We start from the raw sequence: 17,853 nt of genomic DNA, 5'->3' as shown, positions 1-17,853 counted from the left end.
GAGCTAGAAACATCGATAAGAGAGAAACATCGATCAGCTGCCTCCTGCACGCCCCCTACTGGGGATGTGCCCACAACCAAGGTACATGCCCTTGACCGGAATCGAACCCGGGACCCTTCAGTCCGCAGGCCGACGCTCTATCCACTGAGCCAAACCGGTTTTGGCAATACCTAACTTCTTTAAGCTCAGTGATCACACCTGTTGGGATACTTAAGAAATATATGCACGAAAAGCAATTAGACAGAAGATGAGTTATGATAATAGTGACAATAAGTTTTGTTCAGTTGTCATCTTTTCTCTAAGGCCTATCCTGGCCATCCCACTTAAAACTATAATATGCCCATATTCTCCCAACCTCACATTTGTGATACCTCATCCATTTGCTCTATTTTTTCTATAACATGTATCACTTTTTAACAAACTATTAAACATCAACCAGTAGGGTATGATTTCCAGTTAAAGTGACATCACATCACATAAACTATCACCCTCTTTGCTGACCTTAACTTCTCAGACTCACATAGAGAAAAAGCCTTCCAAAATACTAATTAGTGGGCTCTTATATCTTGAAATAGAATCTAGAGTTATTAATTCTCTAGAATGGAATTTCTGAGAGGACAGAGAGTTTCTGTCTTTTACTTTTTCACCAAATGCTTAGAATAGTGCCTGATAAGTGGCCAGTAGTCAATAAAAGCTGGTTGAATGAATAATAAGAAGAAAATGCCTTGAGGAATATTATCAGTTTTAGATAGTCTTAAATTGTAGAGAAATACCTTTTACTTCTTTTTATATTCCTAACACTCAGTATAATCATATAATTAAGTGCTTGTCACTGAAGGTGAAATTAGAAGCAGAACTCCAATATGGAGTTTATCACTCTATGTATGGATATGGCCCAAGCCAGTTTCGTGTGCATGCCCTGTAGGGAAGAAAGGGAAGGCTCCATAGGCAAAGAGGGAGGTTCAAGTTTACAGTGACTCACCACTCCATGCAGAGCAAGAGCACCTACTGCTTCCAGAGAAGAGGAGGTAGAATCGTTCCAATAACCTAAGTTTTCACAACAAAAATGAGCCCGTCCTTGTCCAATTAAGGGAGGAGCAGTGATTCTGCCAGTGGGTTCCAAAGGACATTGGCAACAAAGGAACTAGAATAAAGACCTTCCCTGTTGTCTTACAATATCCTTGAACCCTGGACCTATGACCATTGGGCTCTAACATTTATGGAGTCCTGTGAGTAGTCTGACTCTTCTTGAGCATAGTCAAGTTTATATGAGCAAGCTGCCAAATCAAGAATGGCCAGGCATTCAGGAGTGGGCTGCCTACCAAGAATAGCCCACTGGTCCTTCAAAATCTGTATTTTAAACATATCTTGAATACTTAATTCAGCCGCTGAATTTTAATCAACTTATATCAGTCAGCTTTGTATCAATGCCATGACATCAACTATTTTCAGAGTGTCTAAGAGTCGAAAGAAAAAAATGGTCTCCTTTCAGTATATCATTTGTTTAGAGGATCTAGGTCCCACAGAGGGGATTGTCCTAGCAACTCTCCTACAAATTACCAGGGTAATTCCAGAGCAAAACCAAACCTACTAGAACACTCTGGCCTAATCTCATGTGGGCTCACTCCTAATGACAGGAATATGATTTGATAACATGGTGATTTTGACTCAGCTTTTTAATTTTAGTCCATTTTCTCTCTCCAAAGTCTGTTCTACCATACACTTTCCCTTTCCTTATTTTTTCAATCTTATATTTTTCTTTTTCTATGAAAACATTCTAAAACAACCTAAATAAGCATTCTCCAAAGAAGATATATAAATAGACAATAGGTACTTGAAAAGATACTTATCATTAGTCATAGGGAAATGCAAATTGAAATCACAAATAGATATTGCTTCGTATCTGTTACAATGGGCATGATAAAAATGACAAGAGATAACAAGTGTTGGCAAGGATATGGAGGAATTGGGAATGCTGTGTACTGTTAGTGGGATTGTAAACTGTTACAGTCATTATGGAAAACAGTATGAAGGATCTTCAAAAAATTAAAAATAGAACTATAATAATCCAGCAATTCCACTATTGAGAGTATATCCAAACAAAATAAAAACTCTAACCCAAAAAGATATCTGCACCCCCTGGTCATAATAGCATTATTTATAATAGCTAAAACAGAGAAACAATCCAAGTGTCCATCAATGGATGAATGGATGAAAAAGTTTTGATAAAAAAAATAAAATCATCCTATCTAATAATAGAGTAACATGTAAATTACCATCACTCCGCTACGCCCACGATTGGGCGGTGGGAGGCTGGGGGGCGGGACTCGGGGTGGCCTATCCGGCCATTGAGAGGCACGGATCCGCTGCCACTGAGGGGGGCTACCCTGCTGTTGAAAGGCGCAGGGGGCGGGACTCCCGCCCCCTGTGCCTCTCAACGGCCAGATCCACGGCCGCTGAGGGGGCCTGCCGCGGACACCCAGCTGCGCCTCTCAACGGCAGGGTAGCCGGCTGTCCGTGGCAGCCCCCCTCAGCGGCCGTTAAGAGGCACAGGGGGCAGGAATCCCGCCCCCTGCGCCTCTCAACAGCAGGGTAGCCCCCCTCAGCAGCCGCGGACCATCAAAAGTGGAAGAGCTGGGTGCCTGTCTGCTCCGGCACCAGGCCTTTCAGAAGCCTCTGCCGAGCCGGAGGTTTCTGAAAGGCCGGTGCACTAGCGGATAGGCACCCAGCTCCACTGCGAAAAGCGAAAGCGTGTAGGGGACCCTACACGTGCATGATTCAATCATGCACTGGGCCTCTAGTACCTAATAAAATGGTAATATGCAAATTACCATCACTCCGCTACGCCCACAATTGGGCCGGCTGGAGGCGCGGGGGGTGGGACTCAGGGTGGCCGATTGGCTGGCGGTAGGAGCGGGGGGGCGGGGACTCGCGAGTCCCCGCCCCCCGCTCCTCCCACCGGCTTAAACAGCTGGCGCTGCTTAGGCCGGCACTGTGGAAGACGCTGGTGGGGGAACTCGGGGTGGCCGATTGCGTGGCTGCTGGCACCAGTTTTCCGCCAGCAGCAGTTTTCCTCTGGCCACCCGCCCGATCGGAGCACCTTCCACCTTCCGATCGGAGTTCCTCTCGGGGTGGCCGATCGTGCTGGCGGGAGGCGCTCTGATCGGCGGGTGGCCAGAGGAAAACTGCTGCTGGCGGATAACTGGTGCTGGCAGCCAGGTGAAGGAAAAGTCTATTGCACGAAACTTTGTGCAACGGGCTCCTAGTATATAAATATGTATATATATACACACACACACACACACACACACACACACACATATATATAAACATACATATATATGTGTGTGTGAATATTACATATATATGAATATTATATATATGTGAATATTATATATATATATGAATATTATTGAGCCATATAAAGAAAGGAAATCCTACCTTTTGCAACAACAGGGGTGGACCTTGAGGACATTATGCTAAATGAAATGCCAGAAAGAGAAAGACAAATCCTGCATGATCTCACACATATGTAGAATCTAAAAACAAGATAACAACAACAACAAAAAGCCCACCAAACTCATGGAAGAAAAATCAGATTTGTGGTTACCAGAGGCAGGGATGGGGGTGGGGGGAGAGAATAAATTAGAGGAAGGTGGTCAAAAGGTACAAACTCCTAGTTATAAGATAAATACTAGTAAGTACTAGGGATGTTATGTACAGCATGATGATTATAGTTAACAGAGTTGAGTGATGGATATGAAGGTTGGTATTAGAATAAATCCCAAGACACTTATCATAAGGAAATTTTCCTTTTTAAAATTTTTCTTCTCATTAAATTTATATGAGATGGTGGATACTAATTGAACTTTTGTTCATCATTTCACAATATATGTAAGTCAAACCATAATGCTGTACATACACCTTAAACTTATATGGTGATATGTGACAATTATATCCTAATGAAAATGGGGAAAAGATAAAATAACTTCATCTACCAAAAAAGGAGCAAATTGTGTCATCTATTGTACTAGAATCAGGAATAATCATAGCTACAAGAATAGTTTCTATTGATTGACTTACTCTTTCATCATCATGCTCTACCTATTAATGGAATGCTTACCAGAACAGTGCAATAGATGCTATGGAAGGTAGAACAAATCATGACAACATCTTATGTCACTCGTAGGTAAAGTACAGCTGAGTCTGGGCGAGAAGGCAACAGAAAAGACCTCCTATTTCCACAATATATTCTCCACAACTTGGGAATCTTCTATTAAAACCTCTTTCATTTGAGCTGCAAAAGTATCTTCCATCTTCAAGAGTTGCCTAGTGAAATATTTGGTAGGTGCTATACCAAGTCATCTCACACTGTAGTTATTACTATATACCTCGGTAGATAACTTGCCAAGAGGAAAACACTAAATGAATTAGCGATTATTGTAAAGGCACTGGGGAATGGGGGCAGGGGACAAGAGGACAGATATGCAGGGAATGATGGAAAGCTTCCAGTGATAAACTTCATCAACCCACCAGGTTCTTGAGTGCATGACACAGCTGAGGTAGTGTAATGTAGTGGGCACAGTGAGTAGGCAGTGGAATCATAAAACTGGTCTACACCTGGGCCTGCATGGTCTCTACTTAGTCACAAGACATTAGATCAGTTACCTTGGCCCTTTGAGCCTCAGTGCCCTCCATCTGTAAAACAAAATAATACCATTGTATTTGTCAGGGTTCTCCAGAGAAACAGAATTGACAGGATATGTGCTTAAAACATAGAGATTTGTTCTGAGGAATTGGCTCACATGATTATGGAGACTGAGACATCTACAATCTGCCTTCTGCAAAATGGAGACACAGGAAAGCCAGTAATATAGTCCCAAGCCGACACTGAAGGCCTGAGAAGCAAGGGAGTGATGGTGTAACTCCCAAACTGAGTCCGAGGGTGAAGGTTATGTTTCAGCTCAACCGTCAGGCATAGAAAGTGAACTCCATTTTCTTCTGCCTTTTTGTTCTATGTGGGCACTTATGGGAGGTCAATCTGCTTTACCCAGTCTACTGGTTCAAGTACGAATCTCATCCAGAACACCCTCACAGGCACACCCAGAAATAATGTTTCGCCAAATATCTGGGCAGCCTGTGACCTAGTCAAGGTGTCACATAAATTTAACCATCACAAGTCCATCCCTTGTCAACTTGTCACCTGTATACACCTCCTTAAACCATACTTCGGCTCCAAATAAAGAAAATAACAGTCATAATTCTGCCCAACATGATTCAAAACCATCCTTTGTCCAACTGAAAATGCACTAACCCCTCCCCAGAAGTTAGTCTTTGAGTGATGCTTAGTCTTCTCTTTGATATCCTGTAACTTAAATACTCTGATGTAAACTTAATAATACGTAAATACTATGATATAAAGTCAGTACATTTTATGTTATTGAAAACACACATGACCAACCTAAGAGGGAAGGCGGGGGAAGCGGGGGGGGGGGGGGAAGAAATTAACCAAAGGACATATGAGCATAACCAATGGACACAGACAGTAGGGGTGTGAGGGCATGTCCTGGGGGGTGGGAGTGACTGGGGAGAGGTCAATGGGGGGGGGGGGGAAGGAGACTTATGTAATAGTTTAAACAATAAATAATTTAAATTTAATTAATTAAGTAAGTAAAATAAAATAAAAAAGAAAACACGCATGTATTCATAACAAAATAAGGAGAAAATACCCATGACAATTACAGTCTTTGTTTCTGTAACTGGTTAGTGGTCATATAACTACTTTCTTCCACTACCCATTCTGTATTCCCTTGGCCTTCAGCAAGCACCTCAGCTGGTTGTGATTCTTTACCTGATGGGGTGACCTAAACCTTCATTCCTGAAGGGTCTGGGCCATTAGGAGTCTTGTCTGAATTGGGTTGTTGTAATTTTCCTTTCATGTTAATCACAGGGCATGGTAATACTAAGAGAAGCCCTAAGGGGTCTCCTATATACCAGATATAGTCTTCTTTACCTCCATTGTAGAGCAGTAGCCTAATTTCCCCTTAAGGGTCAGGATCAGTCATCCTAGTCAACACCATAACTCCATTCTTTACCTGTTGATTTAGGAGCATGAGAAAGCCAAAGTGGTCAAGTGGCAGTCTTAACTTCCAGTCCAATGGGATTATTTTTGTCTCCTGATAGAGGCATCTCTCCCTCTGGAACCTTTAGGCCAGCAGAGCATAAGGTCATGGGAACAGGAAGCAAAAATGTTGCTAGTGGGTCATTAGAATAGTAATTGAATAATAATCATTTCCACTCCTTGATTCCTAGACCAATGAATCCTGGCTATGGAAGAAACAGCGCCGTATACCGGATGCTGATTCAGAGCATATACAGCCTTTTTGGAGAACCTTGCTTCAGCTCTTGCCAGGTATTGCCACCTAGCTGGCGCTGTAACTGAGTCTTCAAAAGGCCATTCCACTGGTCCGTCAAGTCTACCCCTGGCTGGAGGTAAACCTGGAAAGACCAGTGAGTCCATAAGCATTGGCCCATCGCCACACTTCTTTTGCAGTGAAATATTTTTTTGATCAAAAAAGGGAACATATGTAATACTTTCAATAATAAAGATTTTAAATAAATAACAGGAGAAAAATAAGGCAATGCGGCGTGGAATACCATGACAGTGGATTCTAATGATTAAATAAGATAATGTATGTCATTTTACTTCCCTAGAATCATAAGCATGCATGTTCGTCAGAAATGTTTAATAATACCGTGTATTTGTCAGTGAATGATTCTGACAATGCATGCTTTGGGAAATTATAATGTAACCAAATTTTCAGAGATAAAGTTTCCTTAGAGATTATCCACTGGCTTTCAAACTTTCTGAAACTCAAAACCCTCCCTTCTAATGAAATTTACAAGAAAGCTATTATGTAAAACAGGTAAAATTAGACTTGCTACATTTAAAAGTGGAGCAAGATGGGAGGTAGTACACAGACAGGGGCAATGCTTGCTCAGACAAAGTACTTTCCAGAATAACCCAGGGTAAGTATTCTGAAAAACATACTCAAACAATATGGGAGTCTGCTGCCATTAATTGAGTGGCACCCAATCACTTTTACTGGTAGATAGATTTAGAAGAAAAACAATCAGTGAAACTATTTTGATCACACATATTTCACAAATATACAATGTAGGATGAATTTTGATTTAAAAAAAAATTTTATGGGTAACTCACATCATGTTTCTAAAGATTCTGCTTGCACTTTAATTTGAGTCAGTCTGCCTTGGATAACGCTCTGGAAACAAGGTACAGTTTCTTTGTCAGAGGAAGCATTTTCATTTAATATATATTAAATCATTGCTCAGGTTTTTTAACGTGTATTTTGCATTAAATTACCAATCCACATATATGAATTGATGACTCAACAGGAGTTCACTGAAGCATAAAAGGAATGATGAAAATACTACGGCAAATACTACAAATAAAGAACAATTTGTAAGTGAAAATAATTAACTTGTATGCAAATATAGGTTATAAATTTCAATGTGAATCTGTGAATGACATGCATTTTCACAAGCAACCTCCACTGCCTGGTATGTCCCTCCTGAATAACACATCATCACATGACACAGGATAAAGTTTTATTGGAAAAGGTCAAAGCTTGAAGGCCAGAATCTGCAAGAAAGAGAAGAGAAAGGCACTATTCCTTCCCCACACTCTCCATCATCCATGGCGAGGCATGCCAGCGCCCAGGTGATCTGCCATTTTGTAGTTTTATAGGTCAGGTTTTCAAGAAGTCTTGTCAACCGGATAACTAACTAAACAGACTGCTCAACGTCAGAAAGTTAGGACTGGGGGAGCCAGCAGTTTACACAAGTTGGGACAGAGAGCTGCCCAGGACATGGCTAGTACAGGTCCCATGAGGAGTCCCTCAATTGCCTGCCATCAATTCTGAAGGTAGTGGAACTTGGGTGCGGTGCCTCCTGGTGGAAAATGGATAGAGGTGGGGTGCAGTTCTATCTAGATAATTTCTCATTGCACGACAACTAAGTGGTGGGCAACAACGGTGTTGAACAAGCTAGACTTAGTCTTCCATGTTAAATGCTTTTGGAGTTCATTTTTGCTGTTATCAGTCAAGGTACCAACAGGAAACAGATGGCATACAGATGAGAACAAGGAATAGTTTAGTAAAGGAGCTACTTGTAAAAATGTGGGCAGCCATAAGGGAACCAACAAGGGAAGGGGAGGCAACCCCAGGCTAGCATCAGGAGGGCACCATTACCACCCTTAGGCCTGAAGGGGCAAAGGGGTGATGATTACCAAAACCCAGAGAGGGCTATAGCTGTGGAGAAGCTGAGGGACATGCAGTGGACTTCAAGCGCTTTGGTGTAGGAACTTGCTGATCCCAACCTACAGTCCTGCACGAGAGAGTAGGGAGAATGTGGACCCTGACCTCACCCATCCACTCTCCAACCTCCTGCTGGTGTTCCCATTGACCAAACCCAACCGCAAACAAGTCAGAGGGCAAGGCATGTGGCAAATCCAGCTGATGAAGATCATAAGGGTCAGCCTTCCAGGGCACATTGGCAAGTGGAGAAGGTAGAGAGTGGATAAGAGGACAAACAGACAATGTCCACATACCAGGAAAGACAAGACAGCGTTAGGAGAGCAAAGGAAGTAAGAGACTGATGGCAGGGCATGGAGCTTGATGAATGAGTCCACTTTTTCAGTAAGTTGATCAGGAAGAAAAGGATCACGTTACCAAACTATCTGAAAGACGTATCTGGATTAGGAAAAGAGTATTTTCTGATTTGGGGGGAAACTTTGAATTTTCATGTGAAGAGCATAAGGATCCACTGTACAAGGAATAAACAGATATACCCACAATGGGAGAGTAGAGTTTTGAAGACAAGTTGCAGTATTACATGAACACTGTCAAAATCGTACCAACTGTTTACTAGAATTCATTACCTCCCTTAATGATTCTTAGTCTTAGAATGCATTCTGCTACAGTAGGTTTACTATGCCATCTCCTAAAAGTGTTCTTATTAAGGTTAGACTTTAAAATGTTCTCTTTAACAGATTAAGGCACTTGATTGAAATAAGAAGAGCAGATTTAAGGATTAGGTAAAGATTTAAGAAAATTAAATATATTTCAAGAATAATTAGCTATTGGAATACTTTCTTTGCTAAAAATTAAATAGGAAACAAAGACTAAATTTTAATCACAAAATAAAATGCTTCATATATTTTTCCTACATTTAACAATTTCAAGGTATTTCAAGACAAAGATACAATGTATTATGTAAATTCTACCTCCAGAACTTTGTGGCCTCTCAGTATCATTTAAAGGACAAATTAGAATTCTTCCAGCTTTATCCACTTGAGACTATCATGGGTGTTACTTCAGGAATCACAGTGCTTGAACTACTAATAAGTCATTAATCACATTAGGGGCATTATTTCATGTATTGTTAAAGAACTTCATTCATATTTAAAATGAGCCAGTAACTTAGGAACCATGAAGAGTGGAGCAGAAATGTTTCCTCATCCTAAGAAGACAGCTGAATCTCAGTTTTCATTGTCACCTATTTCCACACTAGCCCATCCATATCAACCATAGAAGCATCTAGCCCTTTCCTAAAAATGTGTCTCTGGTATTTAAAAGTATGGTCTTTTTAAGCGTAGACTGTTGAATCTCAGAGGGAAGGTGGGGGTGGGTGGGAAGAGATCAACCAAAGAACTCGAATGGATATATGCATAATCCATGGACACAGACAATAGTGTGGTGAAAGCCTCGGGGGAGGCTAGAAGGAGTCAATGGGGGGGAAAGAGGGACATTGTAATACATTCAACTTAAAGATTTAAAATACAAAATAAATAAATAAAAGTATGGTCTTTTTTAACATCTAATTTTCCATTTGTAAAATGTGCTACTCATAGGTATATAGATTGGAGTACTTTCATTGGTACAGGAGCCAAACCAATTGATGAAACAATAATATCTCAAGCTACCCCATATTTTGCTGTCATGAGGTAAATGTCAGAGGTCTTTTAAAAAAATCATTGTAAACTACAAAACCCATATGTTTCCTTTTCTCTTCCAGTCCTGAAACAATAAACTAAGATAACAAATGGAATTTCGCAGGCTTTGGTTAGAAGCCTTTATCTTCAAAAGAGACCTGAGAAGGAAGACTGCTCACTTTCCCATGTAAGGAGGCATATCATCTACTGAGATGTGTCTTCCTCGTTGGCACCTCCCTATGAAAGAAGTGGGAGACTACAATCAGCTTCGACTTGTGAAAATTAAAAGTAACCTCCAGGCTAATGGGTTTTCAACACCACTCCTTACTGAGCAAAAATTAATTGTGCCGCATAAGATTAAATTACCTCCTCAAAACTGACTTCTCCAACAAATTGCAACATTAAATACAGTAAAATTGGAATTCCTACAAAACAATTTCCCCCTTCCTATCTCTGTTAACATTGACTTTATCTTTAATGGAGTACTCCATCTAGTTCTGGGGTCCAAAAAAAGGGGAGCAGGAATATAACAATTGTCAAAGACTGTTAGGGAAAATTAAAGGAAAAAAAAAATCAGATCTTTGAGGAAACTAGAACTGTATTTTAGAGAAATAAGCGCTTTAGCACTTTACCAAATGCTAAATTTAAGGAAAGTGGAGAATTTTTTTTTTTACCTAGCAGAAGGTGACTTGCTATTTTCAGTGTCTTTGAAGTAGCCATCACAAGGAAACAATCAAATAAATACACATTGTAATGAGTTTGTAAGGTGGTAGGTAGCTCTTGTATCAACTCTGCAATCACTAAAAGTTGACTGTATTTCAACTAATTAAGGTAGTCCTTTTTAAAGGGGTTGGAAGTCATAGATGCATTGTTGGATGAATAGTGTTTTAAGAACTAAACCAGTTTCTTTAAGAATGAAAATACCACTACAATCCACTTGAAAAATTGTCCAAACATACACAAAACCGGAGACAATTCATGAACACCAGATGAAAATACAAACTATGTGCATAACTTGAACTGTGAGACAATTTTAAGAAGAGGCACTATTATGGAGGTTATGTAAAGCTAAAGTGTTTAATTTGGTCTGAAAGGCAATGGGAAAATATGAAATATCATCCTGGCAGCTCTATACATGATGGGCTACAATCAGGAGAAATTATGCAAACTAATCCTAATCCTAACAATATCTCACACTTGAAGGTGCCAGACACTCTTCTAAACATTCCCATATATTAACATGTTAAATCCTCATAGTAATGCTGTGAGGCAGTTATTATCCCATTTTACAGATGAGAGAATTGAAGCACACAAATAATGTCTGATTTTTCCAGTAAGCTTCCTGCACAGCAATTCCCATGCAGCTGGTTGCAAGCAAAGTACATTTCACTTTCAAAGCAGGTATTATCCAGAAAGGAATACTCATAGGGCCAATAACTATGTTGTTTTTAGATGTTTTATTATGGAAAATTTCAAACCTACATACACTAGAAAGAATAATATAGTGACCCCCTGACACACACACACACACATACCATGTACTCAATCTTGATTCATTTTCTATACCTCCACCCATTTCCCATGCTCCTCCCCTTATTATTTTGAAGTAAATCCAAACATTATATCATTTCAATGACATCAATATCTCTGAAAGGTAAGGACACTATTTTCTTTCTAACCATGACAATATCATCATCGCATCTTAAAATTGTAATAGTTCCTTAATATCAAATGTCAATCAATGGTAAAGTCCCAATAATGTATCTCACTTAAATACTTATTGAGAACTTAATGCATGGGCATAAGCAACTTCCCCATATTAGCTCATCTGAATTGCTGCCCCTGCTTCCACTGTCACTGGAAGGAAGGAGTCTGTCTCTCCTCCAAGATTCAAAGGGCCTTCCCAGCATTGCCCGCACCCCACGGCCGGAGACCTCAGCTCCCACCGCCAGGCCCCACCCCGCCCCGGGGCGGCCCAGGCTCCGACCGGAAGCCGCTTTAAGCGGGGATTCACTCCCCGGCCCCGCCCCGGTTGCCTAGGCGACGCGGGGCCGCTCAGCCGAGGCGAGATCCTGGCGACTTCTTTGGGGTCAAGTGTCGGGGGGACGACCCCCGCGGCCTTGACCGCGGCGTTTACCCCGGCGGGAACCTCGCCGGAGTCGGAGGTACGTCGCCCCTTCCCGATACCCGCGACCCGCTACCGCACGCCCCGCAGGCCCGCGGGACCCTCGGCCCAGGCCAGTCCCGGGCGAGAGTCCCCCGCCCGGGTTGGGGGCGGGGCGGGGCGGGCCGCGGGGGCAGAGGAGTGGGGCTGCGCGGGGCCCAGGGGGGCGGGGCGAGGGCCCCGGAGGCACCGCCCCGCGCTCCCTGCGTCCCGCCTGCCCGGTCCAACCCGCCCCGGCTCGCTGCCCTTTCGCCCTCGAGGGTGAACGGTGGCGATTCCTCCGGGGGACGCTTTGGTTTTGGGCCCAGAGAATCTCAACTACGCGCTACCCCCCGGATTCCCTGCTCTTAGAAAGGGATTTTGGCATTTTAAGTCGGCCCTCAGTCCCTTTTGGAAATTTCTACTAATTTTTTGTTAACGGTCACCGTTCCGATGGTTGGAAAGGTGTCAGTGAGTAACTCTTCATTAATACTGGATTGATTAATGTTCGAAGGCTGGGGCTTGGTTTTTCCCTTACTCTTTTACCGTTTCTCTAAATACATACACGACAGGAGGTAGGACAAAGGAGGCGTCCCTGGAAAAGCGACCTAATGGCTGTGGCTTAGGTGCTCATCATCCACTTGTCCTCTGGGAAGTTCCTTCACCTCCTTGGGCCCCGGTGGTTTGCTGTGTGCAATCAAGACGTACCTTTAGGCCCCGCCCAACATCACCTCTCAGTCATAAATGGGCTTTAGGTAACTTTAATTTCTCAGAAGCTTGGTATCCTGAGATATTTATCAAGAACATAGCTGCTATGCCAGATATTACTAAGAAAATGTTTGTCTTCACACACTGAGCCGGCCATGTTGTTCCTATGAAGTGTTTTTCAGTTTCTTAAGGCCCCCAAAAGGTAAATAATGTTATAATTAACACTGAATGCTCAACTCCCTCATTAGCCTAAACAATGTTCTCTGTGCAGAAGTATTAGCTGCAATATTATAAATAAATACAGAGCCAATAATTCAGTTCCTTGCTCAGAGATATACAAAGTTGTTCCCAATCCAGATTCTTCCCATTGCTATCTGCAGACTGCTAAGGCATGCTGTCTCTCCTGTGAGCCTTTTGAAATTAGCTTTCTTTAAAAACACATCTTAATGTGATAAACTGCCAGTTACTCCCTTGTGATCTCTAATGTAATACAATTTCAAAAGTGGCATAGGAAATTTTCCCAATAAATTTTTGTTAAATATATACAAAAACATACTTATGACAATGCATAATTTTCAGTGTACACTTACATATACTTATCCATGTAGATAATGTCCTTTCTAAGAAGACTGACAATTTGAGGTCTTAATGTATCTGTACTTAAGAAAAAGAAAGAAATACCCCACCATGGTTTTTAAAGATGCAAATAAATGCCATGGTCGAGGGGGGAAAAAATCACTTTTTATAATGGATGATGAAACAGATGAATGAGCTTATTAGAGGCCTTAGAGGAGTATCTATCATGTTAGCACTGTCTAATGAAAGCAGAGTTCCTGTGGTCCACAGAGGAGAGAGTTGATCCATAGAGCTGTGTCATTCATTAGAATGACAAGTTCTGCCAGCCACCCATTTGTGCTGACTGGAGGGTTCAGGGGTTAGATGGAAAAGATGGCAAAACCTCTCTCTCTCTCTCTTAGAGTCTTCCCAAGGCCACAGCTTTTCAGTTAGATACTGATAGATTCTTCTCAGATCAGATTCTTTCCAGAGTTGATCCCTTGAGACTTGGTCCCTTATGGTGTCACTTCTAATGTATTCGGTATCCAAATTGACTTAGCCAGTAGACCATGTAGTCATTTCAGACAAGCAGTAGTGAAATATTTCTTTTCTTGCTAAGTCTATTGGAACTACAACATAAGCTTCCAGGAGTCTCAGGTTTCCCATTTGTTGCCAATACCTAGAATAAAAACAACCAATTACTGCAATCACACAGTAAGCACTCAATAAAAAATATAGCTAGTTAAAATCATAGGTGGACTGACATATGCCAGGAGAGATAGTAGTTATCATAGACTAAAATCTACTCTATGAGGTACTGTGAACAAGCAGACATGAAATGCAGGTCCAGGAAAATATTTTTCCTATGACATTGCATAAACTCTTCTTGTCAACTCTTTGAATTTAACATTCCAGGTTCTTTAATAACATTGGAGTAAATGACTCCCTGCAAAAGGTAAGACCAAACTTTTAGCAGATATCTGTATCAATGCACAAGAACAGAAAAATATCAAAAATCTGAAAATAAATATTTGCTGTAGACATATGTATGTGTAAGAGAAAGGAGTTTATAAGTGAATTTGTAATTGAATTTAAAAATGAAAACTAGGAATTCAGTAGTCAGTCTTTTATTATTAGTTTACTCATAAACTGACTTTCTTAATATTTTTGAAAACACTTTTTAGGAAATATAATTATTTAAGTAGTATACTTAAAAGGACTATACTTCAACTCACATTAGAGACCTAAAAGAAAATGTAAATGTTTATTTCCCACCCCATTGCTTCTTTTGAATAATGTCCCTTAGTGTCACCATATCCCCTGATGGATGACACTTACTCACTGCTTTCTGGGCTTTATCCGCTCAGAAGGACACTTACATAATCTTGAGTGGAAAGATGAACGTCATTTGTCTTAGAGATCCTCATCATGACCTAGAGGAGGCCACTGACGAGTCTCTCTACATTAGGTGGTTTCTACAGAACTTGGAAACCAGCCCCCACTCTATTGACAGGTTAGAGAGAAAACACTTTGGGATTAATATGAACAGCAAAATGATGAGGTTTCTGCTATTACAATATTACTCAGGAGTTACTTATTGAAGCCATTCACAGCACAGAGAGTAGGTCAACCTATGCAGGACCAAGGGGAGGTCTCCAAAATATTCCTTAAAATATCATTGAGAAAATGCTGCTAATGTACCTCAAAATGTCATTATACGATACTATTTATCAGACACTGAGAACCTCTGGGAATAGTGGCTGTGGGTATGGAAATATTGATAAACATTGGGGCATTTCTTTGGGTTTCCTGTCTTATTTTAAAAGTCCTACTTCTTCTCTCCCCTCCAGCCTCCCTTTCAGGTTGCACAAATAATCTTCAATCTTTTTCTAATATTTAAAGTGTTAATATACTAAAGCTAGGTTTTTAACACAGCTAAAATTAATGTTTGATAGATATATTTTATTTATTTGAAATGAGGATCTAATTTTGTTTTCTTCTAGACGTGAACCATCAATTAAATTAGCTTCCTTAACTAAATTAACTATCCTCTCTGTTCTTAGAGAATGGACTGACTGGCTCTCACATTATAACATTACTAGAGGCCTGGTGCACGAATTTGTGCACCAGTGGGGTCCCTTGGCCTGAAGGGATCAGGCCAAAACTGGCTTTCCAACATTTCCTGAGGGGTCCCAGGTTGTGAGAGGGCACGATTGGGGCCGGGGAGGGACTCGGGAGGTTGGCAGCCAGGGAGGGACCTCGGGAGGGCCCCAGGCATGTCGGGCCTGTCTTGCTCAGTCCGGATTGGCAGGACCCCAGCAGCAAGCTAACCTACTGGTTGGAGCATCTGCCCCCTGGTGGTCAGTGCACATGATAGCGAGTGGTTGAGCGACCTTAGCATATCATTAGCATATTATGCTTTGATTGGTTGAATGGATGACTGGATAATTAGCATATTAGGCTTTTATTATATAGTATCAATATACCTGAATGGACACAGGAATAGACAAAGTAGTCATAGAATAGAGAATATATATATATATATATATATATATATATATATATATATAATATAAAACAGGTATTGCAGGAATTCGGTGACAAAACTCTCAGTAAAGTATGAGTAGAAAAAGAATAGCTAAACAAGAAAAAATTATTTGCCAAACATCATCATATTGAATGGTGAAATACTTAAAGCCATTTGTATAAAAGCCAGGAACTAAAAAGAGATTCTGGCTAGTAACATTATTGTAATCCAACATACTATAGAACTTCTAATTAATAAAATAAGAAAACTAAATATGTGACTTAAGTATTAGAAATGAGGAAATATAAAAATCTTTATTTGAAGATTACATGGTTGCATACCTAAGAAACCTGACATTGTATTAACATGGTTTGAACTAATACGAAATTTAATAAGGTGGTTACATATAATATAAATATACAAGGCCAATTGCTATTTTCTATGTTAGAAATTAATTAGAAATGGAAATGGTAAGATCTTGGTTTTGAATATAATAAGAAAGGCATAGGACCTAAAGAAATTATAAACTATCAAAAGTTTAATAACAAGAGTTGATAAAAAGAAGACTTATTGGAAACCTTCAAATTTAAAAAAATTAAATTCTTCCCACATTATAAATGCGATTCAGTGGATCTAAAGATTTAGTTCCTATATACAACTATACACATACAAAGTTATGATAGAGTTATTCATGATGATCCATGCTTGCATTTCTGAACTTATCCTAATTTGGTCACAATGATAGCTTATTGTTCTTTTAGAACATTTCTGGATTCAATTTTCTAAGACAGTGTTTTAACTAGAATTTTTGCATCTGAATTTATTAATGATTTCAGTTTATAATTTTCTTTTTGTGCTAGTTCAGTTTTGTGTGTATAGATTATGATGGCTTCTTTAAAATGAGTTATCTACTGTTTATTACACTTAACAGAATTTGTGTTCTTGTTTATTACGTAGCACTTCAAGTGTAAAACTATTGGGCATGGTGACTTTTTAAGAAGTAGACTTCCAGTTTAGTTCATGTTTGGTCAATTCTCCCTTACCCCTGGTCAAGTTAGATAACTTATGTAATCCTACAAAATCACCCATTTCCTTGTAAGTTTAAAATGTATTTCCACTTACATGGCATATTTTTTCTTTATTTTTAATCACATTTGCCAGAGATTTGCCTGTTTTATTATTTTAAAAAACTAGCTATTGCTTTAACATATCATTTTTTTCAATTATTTTTTCCTTCTTTTTCTTAAATTGGCTCTTTAGCATGGTCAGGACTATAGTGAGGTGAGTGATACACTCTCCTTGGGCACAAAATTTAAGGGATGCCAAAAAAATTCAGTAGTCAAGATAAATTCTATTTTAATGCAGTATTTTAAAAAATCAAAGTTAATGCAGAAAAATCCCTAATGGTCAAAGTTTTTAAATAAAGACAGCATTAGTATTACTGATTTCGCCCCACTTTTGCCTCAGGCTCCAACATGGTTCAACACAGTGTTGCTCCTTAGTTCATTTATTTTCAGGCTTGAAGAAAGTCTTTTAAAATGTGGAAATTGTAGACCATTGTATGACTGTGATACTCCTCCGTAGTCTTCTTTGGTGAAATGTATTTTTCTTTTAATGAACATTCCTTAAGATTCTTTTAAGACACTACCAGTGATGGATACAAATATACCCCCAGAAACCTTAAATGCTAGAAGGAAGACATGTGTACAAGGTTTAGGTGACATAAGAGAAAAAATTCAGAGAAAACATTATCTGGCAAATAATATCAGGTTTTCAATTTTATTGCTTCTGGAATAACTGCTAAAATCCACCAGGTGGTGGAATAAAATGAGCTACAGTGCAGTTTAGCTTACAGATTTCCTAGTCAGAGATGTCATTTTACAGAGAAAGCCACAATTACATACCCAC

The 17,853-nt window shown here is 40.1% G+C and overlaps 1 protein-coding gene across 1 annotated transcript in view; it reads left to right on the top strand.

Moving 5' to 3' along the window:
* The first annotated feature begins 12,045 nt into the window (after window positions 1-12,045).
* Window positions 12,046-17,853, top strand: part of CABCOCO1 (ciliary associated calcium binding coiled-coil 1) — a 122,720-nt gene continuing 116,912 nt past the window's right edge. Inside the window, exon 1 of the mRNA XM_079793702.1 lies at window positions 12,046-12,177. The gene's annotated coding sequence lies outside the window, so the exon portion shown is untranslated. The remainder of the gene's footprint in view (window positions 12,178-17,853) is intronic.

Source organism: Cnephaeus nilssonii (assembly GCF_951640355.1).
Source record: "Cnephaeus nilssonii genome assembly, chromosome: 16".
NCBI lineage: Eukaryota > Metazoa > Chordata > Mammalia > Chiroptera > Vespertilionidae > Cnephaeus > Cnephaeus nilssonii.
This window is presented reverse-complemented; position numbering and strand designations above follow the sequence as displayed.